Source organism: Puma concolor, chromosome A2, assembly GCF_028749965.1.
Source record: "Puma concolor isolate L17-30 chromosome A2, mPumCon1.1.hap2, whole genome shotgun sequence".
NCBI classification, from domain to species: domain Eukaryota; kingdom Metazoa; phylum Chordata; class Mammalia; order Carnivora; family Felidae; genus Puma; species Puma concolor.
Window position 1 is genome coordinate 104,689,285 of NC_141668.1, and position 17,897 is coordinate 104,707,181.

Consider the following 17,897-nt stretch of genomic DNA (forward strand, 5'->3'; position numbering starts at 1 on the left):
AATCACAAAATCACGCCTTCTTGTTCAGCACCACTCTGAACAAGATTAATTTCGAGATGATCCTTTCTTGGGTCAAGTTGCCACGCTGGGTGCCACCTCTCTCTCTTCAGCCCAATCCCTTCCCCAATCTCTGAGCCTGGTACAGCTGTAAGAAATTACTGTGTGGGCCACGCCTGGGTGGCTCGGTTGGTTGAGCGTCCGGCTCTTGATTTCAGCTCAGGTGATGATCCCAGGGTCATGGGATCGAGCCCCCAGTCGGGCTCTGTGCTGAGCACAGATTCAGATTCTCTCTCTCTCTTCCTCTACCCCCTCTCCCCCATTCATGGGCTCTCTCTTTCTCTCTCTCTCTCTCAAATAAAAATAAAAAAATAAAATTACGGCATTGGCCACGCACAGTAGACGTCACCTGCTGTTGCGGGCTACCATTTTGCTGCTCTCGTGCCCTTGTCCGCCAACAGCTGGCAACGCTGCTAAGGAATAAAAGGTACCCTCTACTGTCTTTATAGTTCTTTCCCTTAACCATCCTCCACTCGTGGAATGCCGTCTACGTGGGCTGCCGAATTGTGGGGGTCACTGTCTGCCAAGGTCAGTTTGCACTATCACCCTCTATTCTGGGGCCCGATTTGTCCCCCGTATCAGCTGCACACGTACAAAGCGTGCTTCCTGTTTCGTCTCGCCCAGGTGATGGATACAGACGTCAAACAATACAGGACCCCGCTTATCGCGGATCCACTGAGAACCACTCTCGGAGCAAAGACCTCTTGCCGGCTGTGCTGTAACGCTCACGGAGCGTTCCTCCCCTGGCAGCCTGGTCCGGCTCTCCGGAAATAATTGCTCGTCCAAGGTGCTTCAAAAGGGAGGAAGCACAAATGTGATCTAGGTCAACATCTAATGGAACGTGAAATCGTTTTTCTATGTAAAAGAAAAGAACCATGAGGCTTCATTAACGTGCCTGGCGTGTGAGACAAAATACAGCAATTAATTCTTACGTAAGGGAGTTGAGTTGAGCAGCATTTGCACCCCACTTGTTAACAAGCTCCAGAGCTGAGTAACAGGTTATTTGTAACACGTCATAATTAACTTCCAAGGACACTACAGACCGATAGCTTTCACAACTCTCTCCGTTTTCCCCGTGCCCGTTTTACTGACTTGATTCTCGCTGCTCATAATTTAACATTTGCCGACTCACCGTCATCCTTCTGGTTTATACTTTTCTCGCTTATAATAAAACTAGACTTAAGTAGACCGTGGGGTTAAGTTGAAGAGAGTTAGGTCCCAAGAGTGAATAGGGCCTAAACAGCATCATCTAGAATTTTATTTTGACTTTCCTTTTTTTTTTTTTATTTTTGTAATGTTTATTTTTGAGAGAGAGAGAGAGAGAGAGAGAGAGAGCAGGGGAGGGGCAGAGAGAAAGGGAGACATAGAATCTGAAGCAGGCTCCAGGCTCTGAGCTGTCAGCCCAGAGCCCGACACAGGGCTTGAACTCACGGACCATGAGATCATGACCTGAGCTGAAGTTGGACACTTAACCCACTGAGCCACCCAGGAGCCCCTATTTTTACTTTCTGATCTACCCAAAGAGTCTCACAGTGGGACGACATCTGTCAAGTGGTTATTTTGTCTTTTCTCGAAGCCCTGCTCTTGGACAGTGCCTTGGCCCCCATAGAAGAGCCCTTGTCAGTGTGTGTCCTCTGCACCCAGAGCTGCAGCCGCGAGGGTCCCATGGGAGGTGCCCAGCCACCAGCCTGTCCTGGCAGAGCCACGGCTGAGTGGGGGGCTGCTGAGTCAGAGAATGAGGTTCAAGTCCCAGCTTCGTCCCTACTAACTGTGTGAACTCAGTCAATGATTTAATGCCCTGTTTCCTCATCTGTGAAATGGAGTAAATCATTACCTCCAGAGGGCTTTTGAGGATTTTAAGTAAGTTAATATGTTTAAAATAATAAAACACAATATTGTCTGTCTCTTCGTAACAGGCAGCTTAAAAATTCTAGAAGTCCATGGTATTCTTGCCAAAAATGCTTTCGTCTAATTATGAGAAAATATCAGACGAACCTGAATTGAGGGGTGTTCTACCAAAAAACAGTAAAAGTTAAGAATACTACTGAGGAGCTCTTACAAATTGGAAGGGGTTTATAGTGACAGGACTGAAAAAAGGAGTGAGGGAAACTGGATTGGATTCTGGGAGAAAGAAAGAACATCAGAGGGGCGCCTTGGGGGGGGCTCGGTCAGTTGAGCGTCTGACTCTCGATTTCGGCTCAGGTCTTGATCCCAGGGTCATGAGATTGAGCCCCGAGTCGGGCTCTGTGCTGAGTGTGGAGCCTGTATGAGATTCTCTCTCTCCTTCTCTCTCTGCCCCTCCCCTGCACACTCACACACACACTCTCTCTGTCTCTAAAATAAACAAAAAGAAAAAAGAAAAGAAAAAGAACATCAGAGGAAAAACCAGTGAATTTCAGCTGACGTCTAGGATTTATTTTTTTTTAATATTTCTTTAATGTTTTTATTTATTTTTGAGACACAGAGAGACAGAGCATGTCTCGGCTTTAGTGAGTATGTTGGGCAAACGGCCGCGTTCTGATTTTGATAACGGTGCTATTGTTATTTTTTTATAAATTTTTTTAACGTTTATTTATTTTTGAGACAGAGAGAGACAGAGCATGAACAGGGGAGGGGCAGAGAGAGAGGGAGACACAGAATCCGAAGCAGGATCCAGGCTCTGAGCTGTCAGCACAGAGCCCGACGCAGGGCTCGAACTCACGGACCGTGAGATCATGACCTGAGCCGAAGTCAGACGCTTAACCGACCCAGCCACCCAGGCGCCCCGGTGCTATTGTTATTTAACATGCTAGGTTCTGCGCTGTATTTGCACCTTCTCTGCAAGTCTAAAATCACTTGAAAACATTTCAAAGTGTTATTTTTTAGTGTCAAAAATATTAAAGTTCTGTGTGATTTTCTTAAGTTGCATTTTTTTTGGTATAACTTCTTCCTCTTGACCGTTCTTCATGGCTTCTTTCCATGTTTATCATTTTAAATTTTTTAATGTTTTTTTTTCATTTTATTTTTGAGAGTGAGAGAGAGAGAGAGAGAGAGCAGGAGCAGGGAAGGGGCAGAGAGAGAGGGACACAGAATCAGAAGCAGGCTCCAGGCTCTGTAACTGTCAGCACAGAGCCCGACGTGGGGCTTGAACTCACAAACAGGGAGATCATCACCTGAGCCAAACGGAAGCTTCACAGACTGAGCCACCCAGGTGGCCCTCGAGAGGGGCTATTTAAAGGAACCATCTTCCAGAACCTTGGTCTACAGCTGAGACTGATCGGGCACAGAGAGAAACGCAGTGATGGGGACAGGACCACAGAGTTGCTGGAGCAGTGCCCCCAGTGGCCGGCGGGGGGCGTCAGGAGCAGCCCCCTACCCTTCCGAACAAGATAAAGAGCAGCTTCCTGGGGACCTGCACAGGCTCAGGCTGACCAAGAGATTAGAGCACTGGAGAAATTGCTTTTCCTCTGACTTCTGTTTTCTCATGAGTGGATGAGCATGGTCATAAGGGAGGAGAGAGTGGTGGGGAAGGTGGTTTGGGGGGAGGGGTCTCAGGAGATGCCAAAGGATGTCGCACGCTCCCGTGGAGGGTGGTCAGAGAATCCCCCAGGGAAATGGGGCCCGCGGCTCCCTTCAGGTGCGTGGTCCTCAACTCAAGGAAGCGAATTCTCCCTGGTGATGAGCCCGGTCTGTTTCTCCAGCATGGCCCGGGCCAGGGGCCTGCAGGGGAGCTGGGGGGGGAGGGTGGGGAGCGATGGCGGTGGACTGGGGATGCCTCGGTCTCCACCGGTCGGAGGACACCACCTAGAGATTCGGTTTTGTTTCGGTTTTCACTGCAGAGCGTTTCACACCCTATGACTTCAGCTTGGCAAAGAGCTTAGAATCCGAAAACTGATTCACCTCTGTTAACATGTAAGCCCTTAAAAAAAAACGTGTCTGTGTGTACTGAGCCATATGTGTAAGGAATTAGATAACCTTTGAAGCAGCCTTAGTGTTTCCCTTCAGTCTGTCTTGAAATGACCATAGGACCAGCTTCACCGAAATGATTAGCCAAGCATCTTGGTCTAAGGCTCCCATGGTGATCGTTTGTCTGAGGCTGGACAGGTACCGACAGGATGCGGGCGAGTTCACGGGAACCTTGATCTACGTGTTAACTGCGGTCCGGGGTGACCTGTTTTTGAGGCCCTGGATCTGCTTTCTTACCAGTGCCCACTGTCACTCTACATAGACACAGGAGGCGTTTCGGTTTTTACGTGAATGTTTGCCGATCTCCAAAAATTCTGATGTCAACTTTACCCTGAGATACACTGAACTGAATCCACAAAAGTAAGACATCTCAGGCCTTTACTGATGCTATAGTCTTTGTTGTCCAGTGGTCCAAATACCCAAATGGCCGTTGTATTTACAGATTAAAAACTGCATATATAGGGGCGCCTGGGTGGCTCAGTCGGTTAAGCCTCTGACTTTGGCTCAGGTCATGACCTCGTGGTCCGTGAGTTCGAGCCCCGCGTTGGGCTCTGTGCCGACAGCTCAGAACCTGGAGCCTGCCTTGGATTCTGTGTCTCCCTCTCTCTCTGGCCCTCCCCCACTCATGCTCTGTCTCTCAAAATTAAATAAAACATTTAAAAAAAGAAAAAGAAAACCTCAGACCCCAAAATGGTATCACTTAGGGTAAGGCCCCAAGTCAGGAAACCGAGACATAATACCTAACTTAAGTGCAGTTTCAACCCCCAGGAATGCAGCCTTTAACCAGCCAACGTGGAAGTTCCAGGTCAATCCTAGGATATTTACTAATAGCTGCCTTCTACTCCCCTTAGGAGGGCAACTTTGCTTAAACAATGCATTCCTTGCTAAAATGTGTCTTTCTCCTTCTTTTTAATGCCTTCTCTCTGCCCTCAGAAATGTGTCTTTTTAAAAATTTTTTTTAATGTTTTTATTTATTTTTGAGAGAGAGAGAGAAAGAGAGAGCACAGCAAGGGAAGGGCAGAGAGAGAGGGAGACAGAGAATCTGAAGCAGGCTCCAAGCTCTGAGCTGTCAGCACAGAGCCTGACGTGGGCTTGAACTTGTGAACTGTGAGATCATAACCTGAGCCGAAATCGGACGCTTAACCGACTGAGCCACCCAGGCGCCCCCAGAAACCTGCACTGGGGTGCCTGGGTGGCTCAGTCGGTTAAGCATCCGGCTCTTGACTTCAGGTCATGATCTCTCAGCTCGTGGGTTCGAGCCCCGCGTCAGGCTCTGCATTGACAGCACAGAGTCTGCTTAGCGTTCTCTGTCTCCCAATCTCTCTGCCCCTTCCTGAGTCACGCTTTCTCCCTCTCAAAAATAAATAAATAAAATTTATTTATTTATTTATTTATTTATTTATTTATTTATTTATGCTGCCCTGCTCCATCCCTAGATGAGAATGGCTGAGTTCCTCACCCACCTGGCTCTAATGCCAGGACGGGTAGGTCATGCCCCTCAGGGTGGCCCGTTAGGTCGGGGCCACCTACCCCATGAGCGGGTTTGCTGTTCCTTCCCCTTCAGAGCAGGGATGGCTGTCACAAGGCAGGGCGGAATCACATCCGCTTCATTCTTCCCAGAATCACTTGGTGCTTTCGTTGGTTATGACACTATTGGACAAACAGTTTCCTTCACCCCCAGAGGGGTGACTGCATGACAGTGGCTGTGCTGTGTGGGACCTCAGTCCACTGTCTGGCCCTAGTTGGAGCAGAGATGGAGATAAGGCTCTTCTATTCTCGACTCCAGGAATCCACCCGTGCCCCAGGGCCCCGGGCTCTGGTATGTGCTGGGCAGATGCCTTGCAGGTCACTAGCAAAAGCTGTGACCTAGAATGTGCAAACGCCAGGAGAGTCCTCCAGGGAAACCTTGCAGCCCAGCAGGAATCAGCCTGGCTCAGAGGGCCTGGCGCCCAGGGGCTCTGGATCATTCCCACTTCTGCCCAAGTTCATAATAACCTATCACGCCATCGATGGGCTCTAGCTCCCGGTGAGGGACCTGTTTACCCCATTTACTCCATGGGATTCTTGGATAAGGCACCAGGAGTAGGGACCTCAAGATGAAGAGAAGTGACTTACTGCCAACAAGGCATGTGACGGTCAGGTGACAAACTGGAAAAACAAAAGCGATATTCGCAGAGGCGTAAACATTCCAGAGGTTACCTGCATTTGAGAGATTTGTTGACTCAGGCGAATTTTTAACCAGGCAGTGGGGGAAGGAACAATTTCGGCACCATTTCAGCCGGCCTGTCTGTGTTGGCACCTGTCGTACCTGAGAACTGCCTCCTCACTTGGTTTTCCTTTCCACCAGCGAAACAAAAGCAAAAAGGGGATTGCAAAATGGAGCACAATAGTCCTGAGGCATTTCGGGGGTCTGATATCCCATTCCACTTTTTCATTAAAAACAAAAAACCAAACACAAAACCAAAACATCCACAAGTCCTTGGCACAGAGGAAGTGAGATGCCGCTGAGCTCAGAAAAGAGGTTCGCCAGGGAATCCCTGGCTGGCAGGGATGCCCCGTTCCTCTGGGACGTGACGTCTTGACTCTCAGTTCAGCCATGGTGTCTCCGACTCAGCGGGCAGTAAGCGGCAGCTCGCAGGGGTAATGAAAGTTGCAGACACATCTGCTGTTCGTGTGTGGAAAAGGGTCCGTTAAATAGTGAAGCTTTGCATAAAGACACGCATGGAAGCAGAGATCTCCCTTCTGCAACACCATTCTAGAAAAAGCCAGCAGTTTGTACCAACATCTCCATCGTTATCAACCTGCAGATTCTCTGAAAACATGCCTGGAGAATATGTTTGTTATATAACTAGGGTTTCCTAGGCTGCAATAGCCTGAAAGCAAGAATAACGCTCAACTAGGCATACGTGAATATGGTGAAATACTATGCAGCCATAAAAAAGGACAAGATCGTGCCATTCGTGACAACATAGATGGTCCTGGAGGGCTTTAGGCCAAGTGAAATAAATCAGACAGAGAAAGACAAACACCCTATTATTGCACTAATAGGTGGAATCTGGGGCGCCTGGTTGGCTCAGTCGGTCAAGCCTCGGACTTAGGCTCAGGCCATGGTCTCACAGTTCGTGAGTTCGAGCCCCGCGTCGGCTCTGTGCTGACAGCTCAGACAGAGCCTGGAGTCAGCTTTGGATTCTGTGTCTCCCTCTCTCTCTGCCCCTCCCCCACTAGTGCTCTGTCTCTCTCTCTCTCTCTCAAAAATAAATAGACATTAAAAAATTTAATATGCGGAATCTAAAAAAATGGAACAAACAAAAAAAGCATACTTACAAATACAGAGAACAAACTGATGATTGTGGGGTGGGGTAGGAGACGGGCAAAATGGGCGAAAGGAAGCAGAAGACGCAGGCCTCCGGTTACAAAACGAATGAATCGCAGGAATAAAAGGCACAGCTTAAGGAATATAGTCAGTGATATCGGAACATCGATATAGCGTGACAGATGGCGGCTACACTTGTGGTGAGCACAGCACCATGCGTAAACGTGTTGAATCACCGTGTCGCCCACCTGAAACTAACGTGACATTGTGGGCCAACTATACTCAAGTACAGAAGAGTAAAGCTCAACGAGCACCCAACATCATAGCACCTAAATACAGAGAGCAAATAGTGACAGAACCAAAAGGGGAAATAAACAGCAACACAATATAGTTGGGGACTTTAACACCCCACTCTCATGAAAGGGTCGCTCATCCAGATGGAGAATCAATAAGGAAACAGTAGATGTAAACAATACCATTGACCCGATGCACATACCAGGCACATACGGAACGTTCCATCCAACAGCGGTGGAACACACGTTCTACTCAAGGGCGCGTGGAGCCTTCTCCAAGACAGACCACATGGCAGGACACAAGACCAGTCTCAACCCATTCAAGGAGGTAGAAATTATACCAAATGTCTTTTCCGACCACAATGGAAGGGAAGTATAAATCCATAGCAGGAGGAAAGCCAGAGAATTGGAAGATATATGGAAATGCAACACGCTCCTGAGCAACCAACGGCTCAGAGACTAAAGCAAGAGGGAAAATTAAAAAACATACCTTGAGAAAAATGAAAACGAAAACACAGTGTAGGAAAGCTTAGAGGGCACAGCAAAAGAAGTGCCAGCAGGGAAGTTTCCAGTGATAAGTGCACACGTCAAGGAGAGTGAAAGCTCTCAGACAAATGGCTTCACTCTATGCCACACGGAACTAGAAACAAAAAAAGTGGACTCAGCCCAAAGTTAGCAGAAGAAAGGGACATACTACAGATTGGAGCATAAATAAACAAACAAACAAAAAAGATAGAAGGAAAACAATAGAAAAGATGAACAAAGCCAAGAGTTGGTCTTTTGAAAACAGAAACAAAATTGACAACACGTTGGCTAGACTAACCAAGGTAAGAGTACATTTAAGCGAGGAGGTGAAATACCTGTACACTGAAAGCTATGAGACATTGAGGAAAGAAACTGAAGAAGACACGGATAAATAAAAAGATAATCCTGTGTGCATGGATTGGAAGAATTAATATCATTAAAATGTCTATACTTCCCAGGGTGCCTGGGCGGCTCAGTCGGTTAAGCGTCCAACTTTGGCTCAGGTCATGATCTCGCAGTTTGTGGGTTCGAGCCCTCCGTCAGGTTCTGTGCTGACATCTCAGAGCTTGGAACCTGCTTCGGATTCTGTGTCTCCCTCTCTCTCTGCTCCTCCCTGTTGGTGCGTGCACTCTCTCTCTCTCTCTCAAAAACAAATAAACACTTTTTAAATGTCTATACTTCCCCAAGTGATCAACAGATACCTATCAATATTTCAATGGCATTTTTACAGAAATAAAAAACAAATCCTAAAATTCGTATGGAACCACAAAAGACCCCAGAGAGCTGCAGCCATCCTGAGAAAGAAGAACAAAGCTGGAGGCATCACATTTTCTGACTTCAAATTATACCACAAAGCAACAGTAATCAAAACAGTATGGTATTGGCACCATAACAGACACCTAGATCAATAAGGTCAGAATCAGAAGCTCAAAAATAAACCCGTCCATATACAGTCAACTGATATTTATCGCAGGAGCCAGGAATACTCTGTGGAGAAAAGACAGTCTCTTTAATACATGGTGCTGAGAAAATTGCATATTTACACATACAAGAAGGACATCGGACCCTCACCTTACAGCACTCACAAAAATCAAGTTGGCAAGAATTAAAAACTTGCATGTAAGACTTGGACCATAAAACTCCTACAATAAAACACACGGAAAAACTCCTTGACATTGGGTTTGACAGTGACACCAAAAGCACTGCTCAGTCGGTTGAGCGTCTGACTTCGACTCAGGTCATGATCTCGCATGGGTTCAAGCCCCACGTCGAGCTCGGCACCAACAGCTCAGAGCCTGCTTGGGATTCTCTCTCTCTCCCTCTCTCTCTCTGCCCCTCCCCTACCTGCGTGCTCATTTGTGCTCTCTCTCTCTCTCTCTCTCTCTCAAAAAAAGATACACATTAAATAAAAAGGCACAGCAACAAAAGCAAAATTCAACGAGTGGGACTACATCAGACTAAAAGTCTTCTGAAGAGCGAAAGAAACAATCAACATAATGGAAAGGCACCTGCAGAATGGGAGAAGATATTTGCAAACCACATACCTGGTGGCTAAGGGGTGAAGTGAATCTCCGAAACATATAAGAAACTCATACAACTCAAAAGCAAACAAACAGAAAACAAAGAATCCAATTTCTAAACGGACAAAGGAGCTGAAGAGACGTTTTTTTCAACGGCGACATCTGAATAGCCCACAGGCACGAAAAATTGCTCAACATCACTCATCATCAGGGCAAGGCAAATCGAAACCGCAATGAGGTGTCACCTCACACCTGTCAGAATGGCCAGTATCGAAACGAGATAACAAGATCGGGTGAGAATGCAGAGTGAAGGGAACCCTGTATCTGAACCTGCTGCAGCCACCGTGGAAAATGGTGTGGAGGGTCCTCAAAACATTAAAAATAGAACCACCGTATGATCCAGCAATTCCTAAAGGAAATTAAATCACCACCTTGGAGAGATAACTGCTCCGTGCCATTGCGCCATTATTTACAATAGCCGAGACCTGGAGACAAGAGAATGTGATATACAGATGGAGATATAGGTTTGCAATGGGATATTATTCAGCTATAAAAAAAAAAAAAAAGAAGAAGGTGGGGCACCTGGGGAGCTCAGTCGGTTGAGCGTCCGACTTCAGCTCAGGTCATGATCTCACGGTCCGTGAGTTCGAGCCCCGCATCAGGCTCTGTGCTGACAGCTCGGAGCCTGGCGCCTGCTTCGGATTCTGTGTCTCCCTCTCTCTCTGCCCCTCCCCCACTCATGCTCTGTCTCTCTCTCTCTCTCTCTGTCAAAAATAAATAAACATTTTTAAAAAATTACAAAAAAGAAGGAAATTCTGCCATGGGAGACAGCATGGATGGACCTTGAGGCCATTATGCTGAGTGAAATAAGTCAGACAGAGACGAATGCTGTGTGTTCTCACTTATATGTGGAATCTAAAAAAAACCCAAGCTTGGGGCGCCTGGATGACTCAGTTGGTTAAGTGTCCGACTCTTGATTTCGGCTCAGATCACGATCTCAGGGTTCATGAGTTTGAGCCCCGCATCGGGCTTTGCACTGACAGTGCGGAGCCTGCTTGGGATTCTCTTTCTCTCCCTCTCTGCCCCTCCCCACTCAGGCTCTCTTTCTCTCTCTCTCAAAATAAATAAATAAAACTTAAAAACCAAAACCAAAACCTCATAGATACACAGAATAGACCGGTGGTTGCCAGATGCTGGATGGGGTGGGGGGTGGGGGGGTGAAGGGTGGGGGGGGAAATGGAGGAAGATGGTTAAAAGGGTACCAATTCCCACTTATAAGATGAGTAAGTCCCAGAAATGTCATGTACAGCATGGTGCCTAGAGTTAACAATACTGTATTGTATATCTGAAAATCACTGAGAGCAGATCTTGAAAATTCTCGGCAAAAAACAAAGCAAAAGAGTTACGAGAGGTAATGGGCGTGTGAATTAACATTATTGTGGTCATCATGTCGCCACATACATGTACGTCAAGTCGTTTTGTCGTACGCCTTAAATGTTCACTGTGATAGGTCAGTCCTACCTCAATAAAGCGGGAAAATAAAAAAATAATAATAACAACGCCCCATGACAGTAACAAACGGGCGTGCTCCTGCCTCTAGTCCTCTACCCTTCGGAAAGTTCCAGCCTCTGACAGCTCTGGGATTCTCCCAAGGATGCTGTTCCACTGCATAGATCAGTATTCCTTGCTTCTGCACAACTGCTGGTAAGCCCAAGCCATCACCTGCATCTCTCTGTCCCTCATTGCTGCTGGGACCCTGTCTGGTGCCGACCCTCGGCCTGATGCTAGTTCCTGCCGTCACCACAAAGCGCTGTGGCTCGGAGGCCACTGCCCCTTGGGCCTGCCAGAAGAAAGAACCCCCGGGGGTCTAGACCCAGTCACAATCTGGAGAGAGACACGGTGTGAGGCTCAAAAGCCCCCACCCCTGCTGACAAAAGCCTCGTCTCCTCTGCCCTTACGATGAGCCCCTCCCAGGAGGCTGCTCAGCTCCTCCCGAGATGTGACCCCCTGGCAGATTACCCCTCTGTCCACCCCCGCATGCCCAGACTGGCCTGATGCCAAAGGGAGACACACAGTGAGCGTCAGCTGGGAGCCGTCCGGAATAGTAAATATTGGGAACAGAGGAACGCAGGACCCATTCCTTCCTCTTTCTCCTCCTTGGGAAATACGGCCCATAAACTCACTAAAAAGAGGAGATTGTCACTTTGGGAAGGAGGCCACGCGTTGGTACAACAAGCCACCAATACTCGAAACTGTAAATCAAAAACTTGGGATCCCTCCATTCTTGAACCACGTTACAGAACAGAGTTTTAACAGGCAGGGTGGGGTCGGAAAGGTAATACGGAGTGCTAGTGATTCCAGCGTTGGCTTCTGGAATAACACCAGAATTGAATGAAACCAAGCAAGCGTGAAAGATAGCGTCTTTTGGGTAGACCAGCGTGTGCCGAATCTTTAGCCCTCCCCCAAACCAGGCAAGTTCTCGAAGGCAAAATCATTTATAAAGACAGAACACACCACAGCCTGGGTCAGAAAATCCTATTTAGTCAAAACGCCAAGGATGCGGGTTCTGAAGAGGCTCATGTTTCCAGAAAACACCACGAGGAATCCTAAACCCCGTTGCATAATCCTTGCGTGGGATGACCGTGTAGGTGCAATGTTACATAAGTTCACAGGCCCCACATCTCCGCAGAAAGGCGGAAAGATGCTTCCTCTTGATAGCACATGCTGGGAAAGCGCGCAGCTCTTAGTATGATCTCAGCAGAAGAATCGTGACAGCTGGTGGCTAAAATAAAAGCTTCATGACAGAGTGGCAGGACAACCAAACCTACACATTCTCTCCATTTGCTGCTCCACAGTGAGCTCGGCACACGCTTGCTGACAAATCCTAAGTGCCGGAAGTGCCTGTGTGTTGAAATGGTTCGCAGGAGAAAACGGGTGCTGGGCGCAGATGAAAGCAACTGTGTTTGCATAATGGCCAAGAATATAAGATCCCGGGTAATGCTGTCTGGGCACAAATCCTTGCTCTGTGCAGCCTTGGGCGGTTTAGTTAATCTCCCTCTTAGTTTTTCCGCTGCTAAACTGGGGACGACAATAGTACCTATCTTTAGGGTTGCTCTAAATGTTAAATGATTCGAATTATTAAGAGTTTAACGCCGTGCTTGGCATCTAGGAACTGTCCTTCAATGTTAACTACAAATATAGTTATTGATTTAGCCAACACATACCGTACCCAAAGTTGGTTATTATAAGCATTGTTCAAGCCAGAAAGGAAAAGAGGTGCGCATTTCCTGGTGGATGCTGGAGGGCGGACCAAGGAAATGAGCCAGGGATGGGGGTAGGGGGCTGATTTAGCCGCAGACTTGTGCTTTTCAGACCCAGCATCTGCGAACCGCTCCCAGTGGCCTCAGCCAGGACCAGCCCCCTCGTGCCTGATTCTGGCATCGTCCTATCCCCTCTCTCTTGTGGTTCCTGTTCCAGGTCCTTTTCTGCCAGAGGAGTCTAGGTTTGGAGGGAGAAGGGTCCTGACACTCCTCGGTCCGATGCCTGATGATATTTTCAGGATTCCTGGGAATCAGAACCCCTCCCGACACCACTTTGCGGGTTCCATCCCCTGGATTTATGCCTGATGGCTATTCAAATGGCATGAGCCCAGACAAGGAGAAAGAGGTTACGCTACAACCAATTATTTTTAAGAGGTCCTAATAATCAAAGCCCAAGGTGCAGAATGACAGGGCTTGAATCAGAGGACAAGCTACCACCGGTTCCCAAAGTTTTCTGTGCTTGACCCTATCCATAAATTACCACTTTGGAAAAAACATACTGTAATAATCATAGAAAAGGATTAATTATCTACAACGCTCTACACAATATGCCTTTGAAAAGCAACGGCTTCCTAGATGGAACACTAAAGTACGAGCAACCTGGGAGAAAACAGATTAATCAAACTTCGACAACGGTAAGAAATTTTGGGCCTCAAAACACGCCGTTAAAAGTGTGAAAGAGTAACTCACGGTATGGGAGAAAATATTTGCAAATCTTATCTGTGCACAGAGCTCACACCTCAAAAATATATAAAGCAACGACCTGATTTCCAAAACGGGCAAAAGACTTGAATCACGTTTCTTCAAAGAAGACGCACAAAAAGTCATGAAGCCCACGGAAAGTCGTTTGGCATCATTGGTCATTGGGGAAATGCAGACCCAGATCACACAGAGATACCACCTCGCACCCACCAGGATGGCCGTAACTGAAGACAGACAGTAACAAGCGTTGGCAAGGACGTAGAGGAACACATTGCTGGCGTCAGTTGCAAAATGATACGACCACTTTGGAGAGACAGCGTGGTAGTTTCTCCCAGGGTGAAACGTGACATTGGCACACGACCCAGGAATTCCACTGTTAAATACGCACGGAAGGGAAGTGAAAACAATGTCCACGCGTTTGTATGAAATGTCTTGAATCGGTGAACCCAGAAAGATTAGTGGTTGCCACTGGGATGAAGTGAGGGAGGAAGAGGCAGTGAGTGTCAATGGAAGTAAGGTTTATTTGGGATGGGGGGGATAATAAAGAATGTTCTGAAATGAAACAGTGGTGATGGTGACACAAGTCCGTGTATAACCATGGAAGTATAATACCGCTGAACCGTAGACTTGAAACAGGTGAATTTTATGGTATTTGAATGATATCTCAGTAAAAATAAAAGACTCTATGTAAACGTTTCTTTAAATCACTACTGTCAGTTAATGGTCTCACATAAAATTCGTCCTGTTTAAATCATTCACCACTCTAAAAAAAAAAAAAAATTCTCACCCAAGGCAAACTCAAGAGCGTAATGAGGAGGGAGTGAGCTCCGGTGTCTTTTCCTTTTCTAATAAGGACACCCGTCCCATAGAAATAGGGCCCCTTTCTTATGACCTCATCAAACCTTAATTACCTATTTCCAAATACAGTCCCAGGGAGGGGTAGGGCTTCAGCCTTTGAATTTTGTGGGGGTCCTAATTCAGTGCACGGTACATTCGAGATAAATATCCACTTTGGTATTCAAGTTTGTACGGATCTCCAGGATGCTTGTTTCTTTTTTGAAGGTACTTAAATTGGATACTCACGCCCAGCAAAACCTCACTCTGCCCCAGATTGTTCCCTTTTGCAGAGGAGAAAACGAAAGCTTTGGACAGAAGTGCTCGGCCCTCAGTCATCCTGCTGGTGACTGGAGGACCGGGCAGGGTCCCTCGGTGGTCAGGACATTAGTCTCCAAGTTGGTGGGTGTTGGCTTGAAATGTGGACTCTCCGGTCCTACCCTGGACCCACTGTGCCAGAATCTCCATTTTAAGAAGCTCACAGAAGCATCTCATGCGTATTCAAGTAGGCTAGGGTGTCCCCACCAGCGGGCAGCTTTGAAGTGAATTCTTCCTTTCATTGTCTTCCCATGGGGGAAGCCCGAGTGACTCTGGGGGTGACCCAGGTACTCCATCAGGCTGCAAGGGGGCTGAGTGCTCAAGGGGCCTGGGGCGCCCCCAGGCTGCTGCTGTCCCAGGTGGGCCCGCAGAGAGGAAGGATGGGGTCTGGGAGGAGAGGTAGCAACCAAGGTGGGGCATGGGGCAGAGCAAGGGAAGACTGTCCCTAAAAGGGACTCACTCTGGCACTCAGCAACAGGGACACCCCTTATTTTGGGTCAAGTGCTGACAGCATGGCAGCCCAGAGGCATAGTCGGTGACCAAGCCTGTGACCCAGCCTGGTGCCCTGGACACCGCAGGCTCAGCCGTGCTTTGTGGATGAAAGGGACAAAGGTTCAGCTTTCGGGCAGTGAGTGCGTGGGCGGGCAGGACATGTGTCACCATGGCTGTGTGCCGGAGCCAGGCAGCCTGTCTCTAACCTGGTGTTCATGACGGCCGCCAGAAACCGGCTGATGTGGGGGCATTTACAGCACAAAACCTGGCAAATTCTACAAATCAGGGCTTTTTCTTCTGTTTTTTTCTTTCTTTCTTTCTTTCTTTTTTTTTTTTTAAGAGCCATTTTAAAACATTTGTCAGGGGCGCCTGGGTGGCTCAGTAGGTTGAGCGTCTAAATTCGGCTCAGGTCATGATCTCGCGGTTTGTGGGTTCAAGCCCCGCGTCGGGTTCCCTGCCGGCAGATGGGCAGCCTCCCAACCGGTATCTGCACTTCCCATCCTCTGTCCCCCTCTCTCTGCCCCTCCCCCGCTGGTGCTCCCCCAAAATAAATCAATATTTAAAAAAACCCCAAAACTTGTCCACACATTCTTAGATATTTCCAACCGCTGAAATCAATAGTTCAGTAGTAGTGCCTGAAAAGGTGCAAGTTTATCGAGGAAATGCAAAAGCGTGCAGGGAAGAAGCAGTGAGGAACACCTTTCCTTGAAATTACTGCCCTTGTGTGTGACTGGACCGTGTGCTCTAAAAGGTCCCTAGGACTCCCTCTCTCTCGGCCCCTCCCCCACGTGTGTGTGCGTGCGTGCGTGCGTGTGTGTGTGTGTGTGTGTGTATTCTCTCTCTCAAAAATAAATAAACTATAAAACAAAATAAATAAAATCAGAGGTTGGAGGAAAGCCAACAAAGGAGAGCGTCCAACCGGAAGACTCTACAACCGTCAAGGTGGTCTTGGGGACCCGCCTTCTGCGGCTCAGCCTACACCCATTCCTGTTTCTCACCCTCTGTCTGGAAGAGCGAAGCGGGCCCCCGCCCGTCCCCTCTGCTCCCCTTCTCGGACCCCATCTTCAAGATGGCTGCCGGTGTCCCCACTGCCCACAGAGCCTGGCATGGGACAGGTGTTCCAGAGTACGTGAACTGCACCGTTTTGAAAAGACCTCCGTCCTGGTAGATCTCCTGGGACCCTCACCAGTAAGGGACATACAGGGAAATCGGGTCCGATGTCCGCCTGCCTCCCGGGCTCCGCCTCGTGCTCCATCATGGGGTTGCCAGGCCCAGCCCGTGTGGACTCTCCACCGGAGGCCTTGGGAGCTCAGCCCCGCTCTGGTGGCAAGTCCGGCTCAATCCTCTGCCCCGTTGTGACATCTCTTCCCAGGGCTCACCTTCCACCCCGGTCCTGGCCAGTGGTGCCTGTTGGGTGCTGAGGTCTGAGACACCAGGTGGCCTCCTGAAATCGGTAGCTGAGGCCTGAGATCCTTCCAGGCCTTCATCTCAGGAGAGCAACTTGAGCCTCCTGGGACATTGCCTCCTTGTCATCATTTTCCGCCGACAGTAACTGTCCTGCTGAGAAACTCTTCAACAGCCCTGATACCAGTTTCAGGGGCCGCCTGCCCCCGATGCCCCCGGCTGCCATCGCCAGGCCTGCGGTGGTCTATGAGCTGGATTTCCTTCCCAGGGACCTTGGTCGGGTGTAGGCCCACCGCCCCTGGTCCACTTCTGGGCTCTGGCCCTTCCCAGGTTGCCCTTTCCTACGTGGTGTCCAGAGCCTTGGGGTGGGGGAGGGGTCCTGATCTCGGCGAAGGATCCTCTGACCCGGAAGCCTGGAGGTGGAAGGCATTGTAGGGATTCTTTCATTCAGTGAACCCTCTGTTTTATGTTTAAGTTTATTTATTTATTTATTTATTTATTTATTTATTTATTTATTTATTTACAGAGTGAGAGAGCACAAGCAGGGGAGGGACAGTGAGAGAGAGGGAGAAAGAGAGAGAAAGAGAGAGAGAGAGAGAGAGAGAGAGAGAGAGAGAGAGAGAGAGAGAATTCCAAGCAGGCTCCACACTGCTCTCGCAGAGCCTGACGCGGGGCTGGAATTCACCAACTGTGAGATCATGACTGAGCCAAAATCAAGAGTCAGATGCTTAACAGACTGAGCCACCCAGGCGCCCCAGTGCAGTCTCTGTTTATGCAGCACGACTCCACCTGCCTGGCACTGGTCCAGAGGCTGGGGGATTCAGTGACCCATAAAAGAGGCTCAAGGCCCAACCTCATTGAGACCACATTTTGGGGAGGGGACAGATGACAAGCAGAAGGGCAAACTGTGTGCTGAATATGACACGTACTTATTATGTATATTCCGTTGATATATAACATATAAACCCACATTTATTTGCATATTTACATTAAGGTTAATAAAATTTATATATACACCCATAAGCAACATTTTATTTTTAAATGTAAACAAGCATAAACATCTTTAGATGTAAACAAACAGCAAATATGTATATAAAATATATTATATATAAAATACATGTGTGTGTATACACACACACACACACACACACACACACACACAGAGTGATAAATG

General features: G+C 48.1%; 1 long non-coding RNA gene across 1 annotated transcript in view; it reads right to left on the reverse strand.

The window, feature by feature from the left end:
• Positions 1–17,897, reverse strand: part of LOC147583375 (uncharacterized) — a 629,551-nt gene that overhangs the window by 556,827 nt on the left and 54,827 nt on the right. The window lies entirely within an intron of this gene.